This window comes from Elephas maximus, chromosome 4 (genome assembly GCF_024166365.1).
Source record: "Elephas maximus indicus isolate mEleMax1 chromosome 4, mEleMax1 primary haplotype, whole genome shotgun sequence".
Lineage (NCBI taxonomy): Eukaryota > Metazoa > Chordata > Mammalia > Proboscidea > Elephantidae > Elephas > Elephas maximus.
The window spans coordinates 68,974,580-68,994,714 of NC_064822.1; the positions used below are offsets into that span (position 1 = coordinate 68,974,580).

At 35.7% G+C, this 20,135-nt stretch overlaps 1 protein-coding gene across 1 annotated transcript in view; it reads right to left on the reverse strand.

Moving 5' to 3' along the window:
- Positions 1-11,521, reverse strand: part of LOC126075183 (NKG2-F type II integral membrane protein-like) — a 237,776-nt gene extending 226,255 nt beyond the window's left edge. Inside the window, exon 1 of the mRNA XM_049882474.1 lies at positions 11,431-11,521. The gene's annotated coding sequence lies outside the window, so the exon portion shown is untranslated. The remainder of the gene's footprint in view (positions 1-11,430) is intronic.
- Positions 11,522-20,135: the final 8,614 nt, after the last annotated feature.

Genomic DNA, 20,135 nt, shown 5'->3' on the forward strand with positions numbered 1-20,135 from the left:
CTGAACTAAGTTAGTGGACTGGAGCTATGTCCACCTAGGCACAACCTTTAATAACGGACACCCATCTAAACAACAAATGGGTGAATGAGAAAATATTCTTAATTTTTTTGAATGTCAATGCACTCTTGTGGTTGCTTATTATACAACTTCAATGATCTGATACAGCTACAATTTATGTATTACGTAAAATGAAATTTTAGCCTATTTAGAGAGATAAATGTATATATGGATTTATTTTGCTAATAATACTCGATGATAAGCTCCCTTCTTTTAATTGAACGATGGCAGAAAGGTCTCTGAATGAATGATAAATCACTAATCTTTTTATTTTGAATTCTGCAAATAAAATCTGCTGTTTAAATCAAACAAGTGCGTCTATCCTTTTGATTCTTTTTGTTTTCAACATTTAACACTTTAGTTTTTTGTCAAAGCATTTTTCTAAGCATGATGATAAAGTGTGGGAGAAAGATGAGGATAGAGAATTGAATAAAATACCTTCCAAAACATCAGAAATCCAGTAGAGGAAAACACAGACATGTGACACTTATCAAAGGAGACTAGACAGTACCCAATGAAAATATCAATGTCTACGAAAAATGGAACAAGTAGTGATAATGTTGCACTAAAATGGAATTTGGAGATACATGTTGGTTCTATGCTCTGAGGGAGTGGATCAAATACAAAGGTCTGTTATATTGCAATTCTGTCTTGTGTCACAATGGTGACTTTGTGTGCCAATTAACAATTTATTCTCTCTCATCTCCAAATCTACCATATCGTTTGCCCTGTTTCATTATAATGAATCTATATCCTATAAAATTTTCTCCCTTGCAGCTGGCATGATGTTAAGCTTTGTCAGTAGAAGCCACTGGGGAGACATTGCAGGAGGAAGGGTTCTTCTTCCTGGATTTGTGATGCTCCTTCTTCTTTTGCTCCTATGGTGGGGTTGGGGGCTGTCAGCTAGATGCATGCAGGACATGTGTGGTATTTAGCCATCAGCAAGTTTTTGCTGCTGGTCCCAGTCATAATTCCCTGCCCCCCAGCCTCTGCTCACTAGCTCTCTGGTAGGGGGCTCTTTGCTTGCCAGTCTGGCTGAGATTCCATCCTCACCAATTCCAGCCCTCTGGCTTGGACCTCTTCTGTCCCGGGAAAACCCAGAACACCTCTGCCATTCAGTGAGCTGCAGCCACTGAAGTGTGAAATCTAACTATTGAGTTTGTTCTTTGGGTATTGTCCCTCGGCATTAAGATATTCTTTATAGCTTTCTTTTATCCCATCTTAGTTACGTCTATCCTCCGCAAATAGTTAATAATTATTTACATAAACTTTTTCTGGTGTCTGTCTCCTAACGGGGCTTTGATTTACACACCTTACCACTAGGGATGGTGTGTCCTCATTTTAAACAACTTCAAGGGCTCGGAGACACCAATTCATTTGAAAATTGAATAAATGTATTCACTTTATTGATGACATGAACATAACAGTTCTTGATAATCTGTGATTTGTAATTCTTACACAATTTATTTAAACAAATAGCAGAAGCATAACAAATGTATATTTGTCTGTATATGAGTAAAATAATTCAGTCACAAAAGGACAAATATATGATCCTACTTATATGAAATATCTAGATTAGACAAATGAATAAAGACCAAAATTGATTAGTGGTTATGAAGTCAGGAGTGAAGGTAGAAAAGGGGAGTTATTGCTTAGGAGACATTGAGCTTCTGTTAAGGGTGATGGAAACATTAGGGAAGGGATAGAGGTAATGGATACACAACACGATCACGATGAATGTAACTAATGTCACTAAATTGTGCATGTAAAAAGGTTAAATGGCAAATTTGTTATTTTATGTATGTATAATTTTTTTAAGTTAATGTAAATTAAAAACGTAAAATAATTGTACTAAAAATAAGCATTATATGACTATTGAAGAAACTAGCAATACGTGTTCATAGATGGGGAATAGCATCATACCAAAATTAGGGAAACAATCGTGCCTGGTGCTTACAAACATATGTGTTTAATTTCAAGCAGGATCCAAAAGAAATCTTGTTAATGTAAATATTAAAATATGTGCATTTCTTGCCTCTCTCTGGAGATACTGAAATCCTGTAATACAGAGAATAACATTAGTTTTAAGAACAGATACATGTATATTTAAATATATATATGAAAATAATATTCATGGAGTTATCCTTTTTAATAATTATTAATATTGATAATATATAATTAATAATATAATAGACACTTTGATCTTAAATAATTTATGTAGACTTACAGCTATATATGTAAATCTGAGCATTTCCCCTACTATTTGTCAGTGAAGACTTAAATAATTATTCATATATTGCTTATTCTTAAGTTATAAAACAGAGGAATTTCAAAACTCTTACAGTTTGGAGGAGAAAGTTGAATTGCCACTAAGTTCAACCCACGTTAAGACACCGAAATACCTCATGAAATTCTAGGAGAAAACAATTTTAAGAGAATTCAAATATAAATTATTTTTTTGTTCTATCAAATAAAGTGAATCCTTTCTCACTGTACAGAGCCCCTCAGTTTGCTCACATAGTGAGTGTTTCACACTGGACACATTATAGCCTTTGATTAGTGTGACTGAAAAAAGGAATCAGATTGACAAAAACAATACTTTCAGAGCTCTGGAAATTGATCAAAGTCCAATAATAATTTGAAAAAGATTTACTCCTGGAAAGCTGGTAGACATTAAAGTAAGACTTGCACACATCTGAAGCCTTCTTGCTTCATGTTTATGTTAAACTTTGTACTTTTAGTAATATTTACCCTTCCCCTCCCCAGCTTAGTGAGAACAACTGCAGATTTTACAGCATGGGGCAGGCTGCAAAAGTCAGCAGTGTTACTGCCAGAAGGGGCAGATTTGACTGCAGGTGAGAGGTGGGGTAAAAACCCACAGGATTTGCACCTTGAAGTACTGAAATCTATGGCAAATGAATGAGTAAAACCCACAAATTCTCTACCCTGAGTTGTGGTCTCCACAGAGTACCAGCCATAATTTTTCCCCCAGCCATAAATTTAATACAAATATCTTAAAAATGAGAGTCCAATAAAAGGGATGACATTAGCTCTCTACACATTCTTGGCTAACTGAATAAATACTACATTTTCAAAGGACGCCTAGAAGTTCCCAATAAAAAGTAAATGCCAATGGAGACCTGAGAACTTGCTGCAAAGTTATGAGCACTTCCCAACACACACACACACACACACACACAGGCACACACACCACAACAATTTACATAGGAAGGAAGTCCTGTAGAGCTGAAGTCTTTGAATATGACCTCTATTTAAATCATTGGCTAACAACTAAGCTATGTGGTCACAAGGAAAACTCCTAGGAAGCCAGGCTAAAAAATAAAAATATAACATAACAGAAAATACAATAGAGAATTGGCAAAGGACTTGAATAGATGTTTCATCAAAAAAAAAAAAGAAATACATATGGCCAACAAGTACCTGAAAGGATATTCAAAGTAATTAGTCATTATCAAATGCAAATCCAAACCACAATGTGCTATCCCTTTACAACCCTAAAATGGCACTGATTTAAAAAACAAAAAACAACAGGTATCATTGAGGATGTGGAAAAATTGGAAAGCTCATCGTTACTGGTGGGATTATAAAAAGGTGTAGCTGAGGAGGTGGAAACCAGTTTTGTTGCTTACTCAAAAATTTAAACATAGAATCACCATCCAATCCAGCAATTCCACTGCTAGGTATATACCCAAAACATTGATAGCAAGAACACAAACAGATACTTGCACACTAGTGTTCATGGCAGCCAAAAAATTGGAAACAAACTGAATGTCCATCAACAGATGAATGAATAAATAAAATAAGGTACATACATACAATGGAATATTACTCAGCCATAAAGAGAAATGAAGTCCTATAACATGCTACAGCATGGATGAACTTTGAAAACATAATGCTGAATGAAATCAGAAAAGGACAAATATGGTATGATTACACTGATGTGAAATTTCTAGCATAGACAAGTGTATAGAGACCAAAGCTTATTGTAGTTTATATGTGTAGTGGCAGGAGGAAGATAATGGAATAGGTGAATGAGATGCTCAAGGGACACTGAATTTCTCTTTAGGGTGATGAGGAAATTTGAGAATGGATAATGGTGATGGTTGAACAACACAATAAACATAACGTCACTGAATTGTACACGTGAAAAATGTCGAATGGCAAATGTTTTGTTACAAATATATTCACACAATAAAAACAACATTGAAAGCAGCTAGGGAGAAATCATGCATTATTGCTGCTTCTCTTTCTCTGGTAGAACCCTGACTAAAATAACGAATTAAGCAAGATTGCTGAAAATAAGATCGACATACAGATATATATAAATTTTATTGTGTTCCATTAGCGATATCAGAAAAAGAAAGATAAAGAAAAAAAAAAAAAGATAAGCAGAGTTAAATAAAATTGTGCAAGACTTTAACCTAAAAATACAAAACTGTTTCGAGGACATAAACAGAGGATTAAAAAAAAAAAAAGGATTAAGGCATGTTAAAGGATCCCCGGTGATGCAAGGGTTAAGTGCTCCGCTACCAACTGAAATGTCGGAAGTTCAAACTCACCAGCAGCTCCACAAAAGACCTGACAGTATGCTCCTGTAAAGATTACAGCCAGGGAAATACTATGGGGCAGTTCCACCCTGCCCTGTAGGGTCTTCTAGGGTCTTGTAGGGTCGCTATGAGTCGAATCGACTAGATGGCACACAACAACAACACAGGCATGTTAAAACATAATATTATATAGATATCAATTTTGAACAATTAATCTATTGATTAAATATAATTTTGATAAAGCCACCTCCTGATTTTGTGAAAACGTTTAGATAGGCACTAAAAGGGCCAGTGCAACAGGATATTCCTGAAGAAGACTGGGAGGAAATCATTTGTTGCACTGAATGTCAAAGTTTAACATAAAGCTTTAGTAATATTTACCATGTGGCACTGGTGCAAGAAAAAAATAGAAAAAATGAAACATGGTAGTCTCCCTAAATACATCAAATGTAGACACTCACATAGACACACATATGAAATAGATTTATGACAAAGGTGGCAGAAAGAAGAATGGAAAAAAGGCCACCTTTGCTATAAGTTAAGCTTTGTCAATAAAATGATATAGAAAAGTATGAACTTCATTTCTACCTCACTTCATCAAAAACACAAAAAATAAATTCCCAATGAATTGTGATCTAAATGTAAAAGGTAAAAAAAAAAAAAGAAAGAAATTAAGAAATAATTCCTACAGATAAATATAGTATCTTTATAGACTTTTAGTAATTTCTGAAATAGATCCAAAACAAGCATTAAGACCCACAGAAATGCCGAACTGGACTATCATAACATTAATAAATGTTCATTAAAAGACTCAAAATATTAAAGTAAAAATGTAAGTCACTGAGAAAAAAGAAGCTACTTAAATCTCATAAAATCAAGAAAGAGCTCACATACAAAACATGTCAACAACTTATTAGAAGGAAAGAGAAACCACATAGAAAAAATGGACAAGCGACGTGAATAGGCACTTCACGAAGCAGTATACTAATGCTAAGAGCACACGGAAATGTGTTCAGTCTAACAGGAATCAGGCAAATGCATTATTGATATCATGACACTACTATATAAGCATAAAAACTTTCAATATTAAATCCCTCATACTACTAAGTTTGGATGATTACAAGGATCAGATAGTATTGAATAAAATGGGTACGTGTACAAAAAAACTAGGAAACTATTGAATAAATTTACAAATTTTGACATGCATGTGTACCTAGGAACCTGCAATTGAATTCCTACACATACAGGTAGTATGTGGACAGAATACATACACAAGGATGTACAGAGAATAATTAATTATTCATAGTGGGCAGGTGCTGGAATTAATCCAAATTCCTACACATGGTAAAATGGATTACAAATTATTATATTCACATAATATACCACTAAAAATTAGCAAACTACAGTCAACTGCAACAATACAGACGAATTACAGGAATGTCTTGTGTGAGTGAAATGAAAGAGACCAAAAAGAAAATGCATACTGTATGATTTCATTTATACAAAATTCAAAAACAAGCAAAGCTAATCTATAACATTAAATGTCATCATAGTGCTTTAGAGAGGAGAGGAAAGTATTGAGAGCAGACATAGGGACATAGTTACTACGAGCTAGAAATGTCTATTTCTTAAACTTATTTGCAAATAAACCAAATAAAAAAAAAAAAAACCCAAATTTGTTGCCATAGAATTGATTCTGATTCATGGCAACCTCATGTTTTACAGGCTAGAATTGAGCTACACAGGTTTTCTTGGCTCTCTCTAATCATTTTTATTATTATTATTAATTTTATGGTGTTTTAAATGAACGTTTACAGCACAAATTAGTTTTTGATTCAAAAAGTTATACACAAATTGTTTTGTGACATTGGTTGCAATCCTCACAATATGTCAACACTCTTCCCCTTTCCGTTGAAACCCTGGGTGCCCTGTGTTCCTTTGTCCAGGTTTCCTTTCCCTTCTTGCCTTCTCATCTTTGCTTTCCAGTAAGTGTTGTCCCTTTGTTCTCATATACTTGATTGAACTAAGAAGCACATTCCTCACATGTGTTATTGTTTGTTTTATAGGGTTGCTATGAGTTACAATCAACTCAGAGGCAATGGGTTAATCTTTGGCTGAAAGATGGACTTTGGAAGTGGCTTCAGTTCTGAGTTAGCATGATGTCCTGGGGCCACAGTCTCAGGGGTTCCTCCAGTCTCTGTCAGACCAGTAAGTCTGGTCTTTTTCTGTGGATTTGAATTTTGTTCTACATTTTTGTCCTGCTCTGTCTGGAACCCTCTATTGTAATCCCTTTCAGAGCAGTTGGTGGTGGTAGCCGGGCACCATTTAGTTCTTCTGGGCTTAGGCTGGTGGAGACTATAGCTTACGCAGAAGCTGACTGCTAGGCCTTTCAGGGTAAGGCTGAATTGTTGATTATTTGGATAGCAGTGGAGGGAATAAATACTGCACCACCAGGGTTCTTTAGTAAGAGACCAGGTATTTTTTAAATACATGGGTCATTCACTCTCTAGGAGCTGTGGTGGTACAGGGGTTAAGCTCTAGGCTTATAATCGAAAGCTCAGCAGATAGAAACCCCTCTCCCACTCTGTAGGAGAAATAAGGTGGCAACCTGCTTCCATAAAGATTTAAAGCCTTGGAAGCCATAGATGGCAATTCCAGGGTAACTATGAATCGGAATCGACTTGATGACAAAGCGGTATGTTCACTTTCTGATCAATTCGCAAAATTATACGTTTATTTAATTAATTTATTTTTTTACATATGATAAGATAGAAATAGCAGGTTTTTTAGAAGAAAACCATTTACAGAAGTATTGTTTTTCATAAGAAACAGTACTAAATAAGCAAATATGCTTTAATACCCTAGTAATATAAATCAAATATTGTAAAATCAAAGGAATATTAAACAGCCATGAAAACAAACTACAAGTATATACTAAAATATACATGAATCCTACAAACATACTATTGACTGAAATAAGCTTTCAATGAAATGTTTGAATAATTTAAAAATCTTACCATGTCTTCTTCATTATCTATGTAAAACAGATTAGATTTCTTAGAAGCACAAGCCATCTGACTTTCACTCCATGACTTTCTTTCATTACTAATGTAATAACAGTTGTTGGAATACATAAACCAGGCCTTTGGACAACGATGACAATGTCCTAAGAAAGATTTGAATTACTACCAAAATGATTTGAATTGACAAATAAATATTAATTGACATATTTGTAGAGGTACAAATATATACAGAACCAAGATACACACCTTCACGAACTGGCACTTGTAAAACAAAACACAAAATGCATATATATATATATATTTTGGGTACATATATATGCACAGAAAGTTAACATCTCAACCCCTAATTTGTGTACTCATAAGGCAAACAAAGACTACATCCTATACATGTTCTGAAAATGTACATGTACTGCCTTTACTTTATTTTGGTGATTATATATATAATGATCTAGTAATCTTAAAATAAAATTTTGTCTTATTTTTAAACAAGAAAGAATGCCCTCCTATAATTTTTATTTATGAAAATGTATTGCTCAATTTTAGTTTTAAATTTTATTATCATTTTTGCAAGCCCTAATATAAAGACAAAATATAATCTGCGCTAATATCAGAACTTTATAAAAGATTACATACCTTTTGGGGGCATTATCTGAGAAGAATTATCCTGTTCCATACCTAAAAATTTTACAGTAATTCTTAGAAAGATTGATATGCTATCAATAAAACATAACACTTCATTTTCCTATTTGAAATGTGGTATGTTTAGCAACAGAATAATGGAATAAAAATAACAAAAAAAATAGTTACTAAAGTAATGAAGATCTTTGGGGAACTTTTAATTACTGAAATTTAATTCCCATACATGCACATAACAAGTGGTCTTTGGGGAAAAACAGCCGAATGAACCAAACTTTACCATCTCTTACAGTATTTGACACAACCACTTTGAAAAATTAACTTGTGTTTTTCAATAATTATTTTTAGACTTCTAAAGAAATTTTGGATTATATATAATACTTGTGTGTATATATATAATATATATGTGTGTGTATATATATTTCTTTACCTCATTCTGTTACTTATATTTTTTTACAAATTCACAATAACCTTTCCACTTTTAGCCCAAATATAAAAATTGAGTCCAAATACATACACTGAAATGAAAGTTCTCTTCCTTAATATGATTACATAATTAGAAGCACTTACAAATCCTTAAAATAAAAAGCTTCCTTGTTACCTTTCAAAGACTTATAGGGAGTGACAACTATGACTGTCATGGTTAGTACACTGGCCATCAGGACAAGGCAGATGATTCCCAGGGTCATAGCAGCGAGCCTCCCTGGAGGTGATGGGAAAACATCAGGGAGAAATGGAAATACTGAGAAAGGAGGATGGAGAGAATTGTCTGGAAGATGTACATACAAGAGGAACCCTATGCACAGAAAATTATATGCATAAATGCTGGAACTAAACCCACTTCCACTTTGTAATCTTTCTCTATACCACTGCATTGTCAGTAAACATAATGCTTCATGAATTGTTGGTTAAAACTACAGATTTCATCAATGCCTGAGTAAAACTAGTCTTCAGATTCCATATTAGAATATCATACCCCCAATTTGACCTCTGATTCTCAAAAATGAAACTATGTGAGCCTATTCCCTAAACCTGACTATCCTCGTTTCATGCCTCAGTTTTTCCCGTTTCCCCCCATTTCTGCTCCCCAACTGCACATCCCAGAGCACTTGTGCTGAAGGCCCAGTAAATGCTTTACCTTTGCAATGGGGCTTCTTGTCGTTTCCTTGAAGATCCTGAGAAGCATTATGAAGGTTTAATTCCACATAGGTTATGTCCTGCTCAGTGTCTGAAACGGAGCTATCTTTGCTCTCAGGTTTGATTTGCTGCCTCTTTGGGTATTTGGCCAGGTTGATGTCTGAGTAGATTACTGTTTGATTACTCATCTCTTCAGCTGAGTGATGCCACTGACTGTGCTTTAAGGTAAGTGTGCTTTAAGAAGTCAATATAAGGTGCAAATAATGACAAGATGGCTCCTGCACACAAACTGGGCTGTGGGGGATGGGAGTAAGGTGTGGATTAGTGGTCATTTGCAGTTGAAGAATCTAGTTCTGATCTAGATTTAGTTTAGGCTTTACACAAGGGTCCAGAGTACAGTAAGAATTTTTTTTTAGAGATCCTGCATTTGACAAAATATTATTTGTTGGAGTAACAAAAAGCAATAAATTATTGAGGATAAAGAAGTTCATAAATTAAAATATCATTATTTTTAAAGTCAGATTCCATCAAAATATCATAAAACCATTATATCTATCACCTGTGTGAAAAATTAAAAATGTGTATCTGAAAAAAAAAATGCATCAATTTTTATGAAAATTTAAAAAGTAATACTGGTTAAAGGCTAAGTAATTCAAAGACGAGGAGATTGAAAAGTTAGCATATATATTAATTTATTGCTCTAAATTATTTTGATTTAGCCATACACACATATTTACTTAAAGGAGGTGAAGTGTTACCATATGGTCTTTTTCTTATTCATGGATGGGTGGAGAGTCCTGAGAAATCACTAAGAATTTAAAGAAAATTTTCCCATGTTTAAATGTGTTACCTAATACACCAAACTTATGCACAGAGGAAAACTATTTGAAGCACCACAAAGAAAAAACAAAACATTTTTTTTTAAAAAAAACCACTTCTTTTACGAAGTAATTGTCAATTATTTAATGGCTAGAATACGAGACTGTAAGTTGATAAATGAAAATGTAGACCATTTATGTGAGAACACTCTTGATTCAAATTTCCAGAAAGATCCTATGTCTGTCAGGGTCAGTGAAGGTCACTTTAGTTGGGTAATTAATTATACTAATTCAGTTCATGTAATTTCATTCAGCCAATGGGCCCCAGAGTAAGTAAAATTTAGAATTAAATTTCAGCTTTTAAACCTACAATGTTTGACCTTCAGAAATTTGCTCAGTCTTCTAAACAAAGTAGAAATGATACTATATAAAAGTAACGCATGTAATACACTTAACACACAACCTGGCACTTACAAGTGCTCAGTAGATGTTTGTCTTTTTAATTATGATTTTACTCACAAAGGCCATGTAACTGTTTCTGATCCATTTCAGTTAGAAATTGTAAAATATCTCATTAGACAGGATTTTCTTATGCCGGTGTGGTTCATTTTTAAAAAGGTTTTCTGAAATTTTTCAAAACCTTTGGTCATCAATTATTATGTTCAGATTATTATTTTATGAAAGCTAGCTCATCCCGCTTTTTCTTCAAAATAAAACTGAATGCATTTAATCGGACTAAGTGGATGAGGAATTATGTCTGACCTTGTATCATTCAACTAGTTTCTTTTAAAAATACAGTTCTAAGACTGGGCTCAATATAAAATAATATATCATTCTTCAAAGACAAAAATTGGACCAATTTAAAAATCCACATTAATTGTTCATTGTTATGGTGCTTATGGAATTTCACTTTAAATGATATTGATTAACAAACTCAAATATGTGTACGTGAATGTGTGTGTACAGTGGAGTAATTCTCCAAAGGTAATAACTAGAATAACTTAAGAAATCTTCAGACATACTTGATGTTTGCTCTTTACCCTGAAAACTTATTCCAGTAAGGACTCCATTGCTCTTCTTTGAATCTACTGTATATCAATAGCCCCTCAGGGCATCCTGCACAGCATGGAGAACCTCCCACTGAATGAGCTGGGCTAGAAGACAGAGAGGAGAGCAGTGAGTGGTACATACCTTCTGTCGGTCAGAAAGCCATGCAGCCGGTAGTGGGGAGGCCTGGTCAACATCCTAGAGGTCTGCTATAGCCGGATTAAAAAAATAAAAATAAAACATTGCCGTCGAGTTAATTCAGGAGAAATCTAAAGACAGTAATCCATACAAGAATAAACAATATCTGTGCTCTCACAGACTGTCCTGTGAGGGCTCAGAGTGAAAAAAGGCAGGGTGAAAAAAGTAGATGGCTCATCAATGTGTTATTTAATGTTTGAACAGGAAATCCTCAAACTTGGGGTATTTTGAAGTCAGTTTGTCTCATCACCCACCTCCAGAACATAGGAGATGTTGAGCTCCTGTTGAAAGGACAAAGTAGATCTTTGAATACATCATATAGATTGTCCCTTTTAAAATGCTTTTGAGAAATTGTTCTCATATTCTATAAGATTTGGGGGATAAAGGGCTTGCCCAGCCATATAGTTAAATGTTTTCATCTCATCATAAACTATTAAATCTTAGGTAATGTTAATGCTATTAAATCTCACAGTCCTATTTTCAGACTAGCTTCCAAAATCTTGGCATTACATACCTCCTTATACATTTCCTTGTTATACCATTTCTGTTATAATGAACAAATGCTAAAGTCATAGCACCATTATCAAGAAAAAATTTTTTTTTTTTTTACCATTATCAGCAGGTATTTAATCATATTTGTTGAATACTATTCTGAGAGATTATTTCATTTTCAACTTTAATGTAGCTGGCACAAAGTACACTATTTCCAAAATTATTTAGTCAAGTTTTTGAAATGTTTGCACTCAATATGATTTTTTAATACATTATAGAATCATCAGTTGTCCCCTGATAAAAACACGTATCTCTAGGAAAGGTAAAATATTAAACATTGTTGAATTATATATCATGACAGAGATTAAAATATTAAATAACTACTCACTGTAATATAAGACAGACTGTACTATACATTGGAAACCCCGATGGTGTAGTGGTTAAGTGCTACAGCTGCTAGTTAAGAGGTCGGCAGTTCGAATCCATCAGGGGTTCCTTGGAAACTCTATGGGGCAATTCTGTTCCGTCCTGTAGGGTCGCTATGAGTCAGAATTGACTTGACAGCAATGGATGTTTTTGGTACTATACATTGTATTATTCTTTCTCTGATAATGACTAACTTTCTGTATTTTAACAGAAATATTTGTCTGAAACTGACAAAAACTGAAGTCAAACTATATAGGCTGAGAAAAAGTAATTTTCAAAAATCTCATCTAAACAAAAAATGGAGAGTACAAGAAAAGGAGAATTCTCAACCACAAGTGGAAATGATACTTGAGCATCAGAAAAATAATATTTAAAATTAAAATGATTAGTTTGTATCAAATGGAATTCTGTCAATCATTCATCTTGCATTAAGAAAAGTGTAAGTTTTTAAGCTAGCAACCCTAAGGAAATTCACTTCCATGTTTCCCGTAGGGGATTTCAGTTAAAATTCAAACCCAAAACATAGGCTTTGTTAAATCTAGTAAAATGGTATGTAAATCCACATTTATATCTCTGGAATCTGGTCTAATATTTGATCCTTCAATATTGATGGCTATTATTGCCAGTAGTTCTATTAATTGTATTTTATTATTTTTTATAAACAGAGTAATCACGTATACATCTGTGTGAATTTCTGCTTATTAGAAATAAATTCATTTTCATTTGTAAAGGCATTATATTTCCATACACTAATAACAATTCTCTCTCTTTTCATTACTTATATAATTAAAACACTGATATTGTTCTCCAACGTTATTCACAAATGTTCTCTTTTTAATTTGAAGGCCTACATATCTACTATTCTTATAGACATTCACTTTTGATGTCTTCAGCTGAATAGTGCTATATGCCATGGACTTTGTTATATAATATGGATTGATTTTTGTGGTATTTATACCTAATGAAATCTATGCTTGAAGAATAGAAAGGCACAATAAAAATTACTTGAAATGATGGAGTAGTCAAAATTGCTTCTTATTATGTATACCAAAAAAACCCAGTGCCATCAAGTCGGTTCCCACTCATAGTGACCCTATAGGACAGAGTAGAACTGCCCCGTAGAGTTTCCAAGGAGCGCGTGGCGGATTCAAACTGCCGACCCTTTGGTAAGCAGCCATAGCACTTAACCACTATGCCACCAGGGTTTCCCTCATATTATGTATATACATATATATAAAAAAGGCTGACTATGACTAATTTTAATAATGGCAGAACCCAGTGTTCTATGAAACGTGAAAAAATTATAAATTTAATACCAAATGAAGAGATCCTATTATTATAATGGCAAAATTATGTCATCTTCAAGGAATTGAAAAAAAGAGATAATTAGTTACCAACTGATTGTTGCTAAAGGATTTGTTAAAAAATCTAGCAGAAGAAAAAATTATCCCAGATGAATGTTTGGATATTCAGAAAGCAAATAAAAGTTAAGGGAAAAAAGAATTATGTGAATACACCTAAATTGACATTGACTACATAAAATGTTAATTATAAAGTTTCTAATTTTAAATACCTATTTGCATTAGGATGCAATGGAGCAAATGTGGCAGCAAGCAGTAAAGAAAGGTAAGGGCAGTATAGTGTTTTCACTGTTTGAGAAACGGTAAAAGTTATAATTTGTTATTTCATGAATAAAGAATGTATATTGTAAAATTTAGGGCACTAATAAAAGAATGGTTAAAAAATTTAGGGCACTAATAAAAGAATGGTTAAAATGCATTGAATTAATAAGATTTCACAGAAAAAAGGAGAGCAACGAAAATATTCCAACAGAAGATAAAAAGAGCAAATGAAGTAATGTATGTTTAGAATTACAAATGGAAAGTAAATAGTAAATGGTAAAGAGCAATCCAAATTAAATTATATTGTTGTTGTTGTTGTTAAGTGCTATCAAGTCAGTTCCAGCTGATAACGACCCCATATACAGCAGAATGAAGCCCTGCTGGGTCCTGCACTTTCCTCATAGTCCTTGTTATGCTTGAGCCCATTGTTGTAGCCACTGTGTCAATCAACCTTGTTGAAGGTAGTCCTCTTGTGGGCTGATCCTCTCCTCTACCAAGCATGATGTTCTCTACAGGGACTGGTCCCTCCTAATAACATGTCCAAAGTATGTGAGATGAAGTCTCTCCATCCTTGTCTCTAAGGAGCATTCTGGCTGTACTTCTTTCAACACAGATTTGTTCATTCCTCTGGCACTCCATAGTATATTCAATATACTTTGCCAAGACCACAATGCAAGAGCATCAATTGTTCTTTGGCCTTCCTTAAAAAAAAAAAACAAAAACCAAACCCACTGCCGTCGAGTCAATTCCAACTCATAGCGACCCTATAGGACAGGGTACAACTGCCCCATAGAGTTTCCAAGGAGCTCCTGGCAGATTCAAACTGCCAACCTCTTGGTTAGCAGCTGTAGCGCTTAACCAGTATGCCACCAGGGTTTCCTGGCCTTCCTTATTCACAGGAATTGATGGAATACTGAGTGAGATGTTTCAACAGATAGATGAAGCACTGGAGGTGCTCACTGCACTATGCCCAGAAATTTGGAAGACAGCTACTTTGGCCTACTGACTGGAAGAGATCCATACTGTACCCATTTCAAAGACAGGTGATCCAACAAAATGTGGAAAATATAGAACAATATCATAGTTTTCACATGCATATGAGGTAACTGAAAACACCATGGCTTTGGTTAGGAGAATCTTGGTCCTCAAGGTGACATCTTTGCTTTTCAACACTTAGAGAGGTCTTTTGCAGCAGATTTACTCAATGAAATGTGCCATTTGTTTTCTTGACTGCTGTTTACACGGGCATTGATTGTAGATTCAAGTAAAATGAAATCCTTGACAACTTCAATCTTTTCTCCATTTATCATGATGTTGCTTAATAGTCCAGTTGTGAGGATTTTTTTTTTTTTCTTAAGGTTGATGTGTAAACCACCAAAGGCCACGGTCTCTGATCTTCATCAGTAAGTCCTTCAAGTACCCTTCACTTTCAGCATTCAAGGTTGTGTTGTCTGCATAAGACAGGTTGTTAATGAGTCCTGATGCCCTGTTCTTCTTCATATAGTCCAACTTCTTGGAGTATTTTCTCAGGGTACTGATTGAATAAATATGGTGAAAAGATAGAACCTTGACACACATCTTTCTTGACTTTAGACCACACAGTATTCCCTTGTCCTGTTCAAACGACTGCCTCTTAGTCTATGTACAGGTTCCTCATGAGCACAGTTCAGTGTTCTGGAATTCCCATTCTTCAAAATCTTATCCATAATATGTTATGACCCACACAGTCAAATGCCTTTGCACAGTCAATAAAACACAGGTAAACATCTTTCTGGTATTCTCTGCTTTCAGCCAGGATGCATTTGACTTCAGTAATGATATCCCTTCTTCCACATCCTCTTCTGAAACTGGCTGAATTTCTGTCAGTTCCTTGTGGATGTACTGCTGCAAATCCTTTTGAAGGACCTTCAGCAAAATTTTACTTCCCAAACCAAAAACCAAACCTGTTGCTGTTGAGTCGATTCTGACTCACTAAAGATATTGTTTGATATTCTCTGCTTTCTGTTGGATCATCTGGCTTTGGAATGAGTACAAATTGTACCTCTACCAGTTAGTATGCCAGGTAGCTGTCTTCCAAATTCCTTGGCATAGTCCACTGAGCACCCCAGTGCATCATCAGGTTGTTGCAATATCTCACTTGGTATTCCATCAGTTCCTGCAGCCTTTTTTTTCACCAATGCCTTCAGTGCAGCTTGGACCCCTTCCTTCAATATCATAGGTTCTTGATCATATGCTGCCTACTGAAATGGTTGACCATTGACCAATTCTTCTTGGGAAAGTGTCTCTCTGTATTCCATCTATCATCTTTTGATGCTTCTCGCATCATTGAATATTTTCCCCATAGAATCCTTCACTATTGCAACTCGAGACTTGAATTTTTTCTTCAGCTCTTTCAGCTTAAGAAATGCCGAGCGTGTTCCTCCATTTTGGTTTTGTATCTCCAGGTCTTCGGACATTTCATTATAATACTTTTCCTTCTTCAGTCACCCTTTGAAATCTTCTTTTCAGCTTTCTTACTTCATCATTTTTCTTTTGCTTTAGCCACTCTGCTCTCAGGAACAACTTTCAGAGTGTCTTCTTTTCTTTCCTCTCTTTTTAATGACCTCTTGCTTTCTCCATGTATGATGTCCTTGATGTCATTCCACAACTCATCTGGTCTTTTGTCATTAGTGTTCAATGCATCAAATCTATTCTTGAGATGGTCTTCAAAGTACAACTCAAGGCTGTACTTAGGCTCTCATGGACTTATTCTAACTTTCTTCAGAGTCAAGTTGCATATTAGCAACTGATAGTCTGTTTCACAGTCACCCCTCAGCCTTATTCTGACTGACAATATTGAGCTTTTCCCTCATCACTTTCCACAAAGGTAATCAATTTTTTTCCTGTGCATTCCATCTGGTGAGGTCCATGTATATAGTTGTCATTTATGTTGTTGAAAAAAAGTATTTGCAATGAAGAAGCCGTTGGTTACACAAAATTCTGTCATGCATCATTTCTATCACCAAGGTCATATTTTCTAACTACCAATCCTTCATCTTTGTTTCCAACTTTTAAATTCCAATCACCAGTAATTATCAATGAGTCTTGACTTCATGTATTATCCATTTCTGACTTCAGAAGTTGTTAAAAATCTTCAGTTGCTTCATCTTTGTCATCAGTGGTTAGAAAGTAAATTAGAAAAATTCTTGTATTAACTGTTCTTCCTAGTATGCATAGGGATATTTTCCTATCATGACAGTGTTGTACTTCAGGATACCTCTTGAAATGTTATTTTGACAGTGAAGGCAATGCCATGCCTCTTCAATTTGTCATTCCTGACATAGTAGGCCATATGATTATCAGATTCAAAAAGGCCAGTACCAGTCCATTTCAGTTCAGTAACTCCTAGGATATTGATGTTCATGTGTTCCATTTTATTCTTGATATCCAATATTCCTAGATTCACGTACATATACATATGCAAATATATTTATAATAAGGAAGACATAAAGACATACTCATAACGATTACAACCCTTGTTTCTGCAACTGTTCGTGTTGTTTTAAGTGGTATTTATAACTACTTTCTTTCACTCCCCATTCCATATTCCCTTTGCCCTCAGCAAGCACCTTAGCAGGTCATCGTTTTTTGCCTGATAAGGCGACACAAACCTTCGTTTTTGAAGAGTCTGAAACATTAGTAGTCCTGCCTGAATTATTTTAATTTTCTATTGCCTTTAATCATGGGGTATGGTAGCACTAAGGTAAGCCCTAAGCTATTGGCTTTTTTTCAGACATATCCTTCTTTACCTTCACTGTGTAATAACAGTCCAATTTCCCTTGGCAATTAAGATCAGTCATGCCAGTATAGTAACTCTCTTCTCTGCCCGTTGATTTAAAGGAAGAAAGAGTCCAAAATGGCCAGGTGGCATGCTCAGCTTCCAGCTCTGTGGAATCATAGCTGTGTCTCCTGGTGGAAATTTTGCCCCTTTTGGAACTAACAGCACTAGGCCAGCAAAGCCTAGGTCACAAGCATAGGAAGAAAAACTTTGTGAGTGGATCACTGGGGGTAGTAATGAGTGGTACCACTCCCTCTTCTACCCTTTGATTCCAAGACCAGTGCATCCTGGCAATGAGAGAAAAAGTTCCATGTGTTGTACACTGATTTGAAGCATATACAGCCTCCTAGAGAATATTACCCACCCCTGCAAAGTATTGCCATATAGTTGGAGCCATAATTGACTTTTCAAAAGGCATTTCTACTGTTCTAACAATTCAGTTGCTTTAATCTGATGAGGAGCATGTAAGAGTAGTGAATTCTGTGAGTCTGGATCTGTTGCCACAATTTGTTTGCTGTGAAATGGGTTCTTTCATCAGAGGCAATGCTGCGTGGAATGCCATGATGGTGGAAAAGGCGTTCCATAAGTTCACAGACAGTGGTTTTTTCAGAAGTATTGTGTGCCCAACCCAAAAACACAGGGAAGGCAAATCCATATCCAGACTTAGTGTCTATTCCATAATAACAAAATGCTGCTTTTTCCATGATGGATGTGGTGCAATGTCATCAGCTTGCTGTCAGGTTGCTGGCTGATCACACCTAGGAAATGATGTCATATTGAGAACTCTATGTTGTTTTCTGGAAAACCTGGTTGCGTGGTAGTTAAGAGGTTGGCTGCTAACCAAAAGGTCAGCAGTTCAAATCCATCAGGTGCTCCTTGAAATCTCTGTGGAGAAGTTCTACTCTTTCCAATAGAGTCATTATGGATTGGAATCAACTCAGTGGCAATGGGTTTTCTGTTGGTTTCTGCTGCTGAAAGATTGGGCACTCAGCAGTAGCTGAAGCCAGATTGCCCTTGGTGAGAGGAATTCTTGCTGATGCCGTGGATAATCTCCATCTCTGCCACCATAGCCACTTTTTTCATAAGCCCATCAGGCAATGACAGGAGTGGCTGGAGAAAGAGGTTGACTGGTATCCACACAATGTATTATCCATCCAGGTGATTATTAAAATTCTCTTCAGCTGAGTTCACCTGCTGGCGCGCATTCACATTGGATGCAAATATATTCACGTTTTTTGCATATTCAGAGTAGAGATCTATCCAAATACCTCTTCTCCAGTCCTCCTTGTCACCAATTTTCCAATCACGTCCCTTGCAAGTCCCAGATCATGCGGCCAAACCATTGCCCACAGCCCATGAATCAGTTTACAATCGCACATATAACCATGTCTTCTTCTAAGTAAAATGAACAGCCAGGAGCACTGCTTGAAATTCTGCCCACTGGGAAGAATTCTTCACCACTATTCTTCAGTGAACTCCCAAAAAGAGGCTTCAGTGCTGTAGCTGTCCAGTTTTGAGTGGTGCCTACATTTTGTGCACAACCGTCTGTAAACCAGTCCTGGGTTTTCTTTTCCTCAGTCAACTGAAGGTAGGAAACTTCCCATGAGGCCGTACGTACAGGCTGGGAAAAAGAAGGTAGGTAATATTGCAGGAGTATGGACCGTGGGCATTTGGGCCAATTCGTCATGAACTTACTTGGGTCTTTACTACCTGTTCAAGCTCTATCTCGATTATAAAACTTTAATTTGACAGCGGAGTGCTACTGTGCATGCCAAACATTATGATTTTGTGGGTCAAAGAACACAGAGGTTGCATGGTAACTTGTTGGCTTATGGTTAACTGTTCACTCTTTACTAAGGCCCAGTAACAACTGAAAAGCTGTTTCTCAAAAGGCAAGTAGTTATCTGTAGAGGATGCCAGGGCTTTGTGCATGCACACAGGCAGATACACACACACACACACACACAAAAAATATATGGAAACACTGGTGGTGTAGTGGTTAAGAATTAGGCTGCTAACCAAAAAGTCAGCAGTTCTAATCCACCAGGCACTCCTTGGAAACTCTATAAGGCAGTTCTACTATGTCATATTAGAAAAAGGAAATTTGAAAATCAACTGTTTGGGCCTTCATCACAAGACGAGATTGGGACATCTCGGATCTTTGTTCAGCATGCACTCAGCCCTGTACAATGGCTGTTGTTGTTGTTAAGTGTCGTCCAGTCAGTACCAACTCATAGCAACTCTATGCACAACAGAATGAAACACTACCCAGCCCTGCACCACCCTTACAATCA